Below are 1,916 nucleotides of genomic sequence, written 5' to 3'. Positions count from 1 at the left end.
TTTTTTTTTTTTTGCTTTCTTAGTTTTTTAATTATAAAGAGAGAAACAGCTGCCCTGGTGTACAAACAAAGCACCATTAAACCTTATTAATCTATCGCTATTCATATTTATATACAGAAGATAAAGACATAATACACCTCAATTCAAATAGAAAATGAACAGGATATGGTATATGTTGTTTGTAGTTTTTTTTCGGTTGTTGGTGGTGGTGGTTGTTGTATTTTAGTTTTTTTTTTTTGTTGCTGTTGTTTTTGTTTTTTGCTTTCGTTATTGCTTTCGTTTCTGTTGTTCTTGTTGATTTCGTTTTTATTGTTGCTGCTTTTTCTACTTTTTTTTTTATTGTCGTTGTTTGTAATTTTTATTTTTGTTTTTTTTTGAAATATATTTATCACTGCATTCTATTTAAACTGAAGTGCGCATTGGGGTGTATGCTGAGGTGCTGCATTTGGTGTGAGTGAAATAGCGAGTAAAATAAATAAATAAATAAATTTATTTTATAAATAAAATAAATAAATTTATTTTATTTATAATGATGATGAAATATACAATATTATATTTCTATGAATTTAATTTTATCTTTTTTTCATCTATTTATCTTTCTTTCTTTCTTTTTATTTTCTCATTCAAACTCTTTTTTTTTACATTTGTTTGTTCTTATACTTTCTTCATATTACCTTTATAAGCCTTTTTGTTTTTCTTCTTTTTTTTATTTTTTTCTTTAGGCTCTTCCTCTTTACTTCTTTTTTATTCTTTTTGAATTTGTAACGTATTCCTTTTTCTCTGTTTTTTTTATCCTTTATTCTTTTTTCATCTTTCCTCCTTAAATCCTTTCTTCTTCTTTGTTTATTTTTACTCGGTTAAACATTTTTTCTTCTTTTTTATTTTTACTCTTTGAATCTTCATTTTTTCTTTTTTATTCATTAAGAAACTTGAAATTCCTCTTTTTCGCTTCTTTTTGTATTTCAGTATTTCTTCTCTTCCTTTCTTTGTTTATTTTAATTGTTTATTTTATTTTTTTCTTTTTTTTTATTTAAACAGTGGAGAACTTTCCTTATCTTCTGTTTATTTCAACTCTTTCATTTCTTATTTCTCTGCTCATTGAATTCATCTTTCCTCTTTTTTGTTTATTTCGGCGCAATAAACTCTTCTTTTTTCTTCTTTTTTTATTTTAATTGTTTATATTTTTCTTTTTTCTTTTTTATTTATCTACATTTTTCATTGTTTTTAGTTCTGTTATAAGCAACAGCAAAGCACCAACCAGCGCTTGTTCTGTATGCATTGCACAAAGGATTCGAGCATCACCCAACAAAGTAAACGCTTTTCCTCTGAATTAAATATATACTGTAAATTAAATAATATTTTAAATTAATTAATAAATAAAATTAAATTAAACTTCGCATTGTTTTACAAAAGTTTCAGTGCTGTGCTTTCTCTAGGACCCCCACGACCACGGAACACAGCGAGCAGCGATGAGCAACTGCACTGTATTCAGTTAAATTTTATGAATTTTTTTCATTTACATTTACTTTTTAAACATAATTAATTAATTTATTTCTTTTTTAATAGCTTTTACTGATTTTTTTTTCTCTAAACAAGCCCCTCGCACCAGCACAAGGGGGGGCCTCCTATGCCTTCGCTGCGTGCAGCCTTCGGCGGTGGGGCCCCCCTTCTTTTTTTCTGTATTTGTTTGTGTTGTATTTAGTTTTTCTTTTGCTGCATAAAGCAGTAAAATATATATAAACAAGTTTATTTTGAGAGTAGAAACACCAGGGGCCCCCTGCATGGGCCTCGTGAATACTGCGTGTTCACACCCATTGATTTCGTTGCTTTCATCTGAGCTGTCTAGACACCTCAGCAGCTTCTTCATTCAGCTTTCCACTTTTTTATGCTTCACAAATATAATTCTTTGCTGCGGA

The sequence above is a fragment of the Eimeria mitis genome, genomic scaffold (genome assembly GCF_000499745.2).
Source record: "Eimeria mitis Houghton genomic scaffold, Emh_scaff1775, whole genome shotgun sequence".
Taxonomy (NCBI): domain Eukaryota; phylum Apicomplexa; class Conoidasida; order Eucoccidiorida; family Eimeriidae; genus Eimeria; species Eimeria mitis.
Note: the sequence above shows the minus strand (reverse complement) of the source record.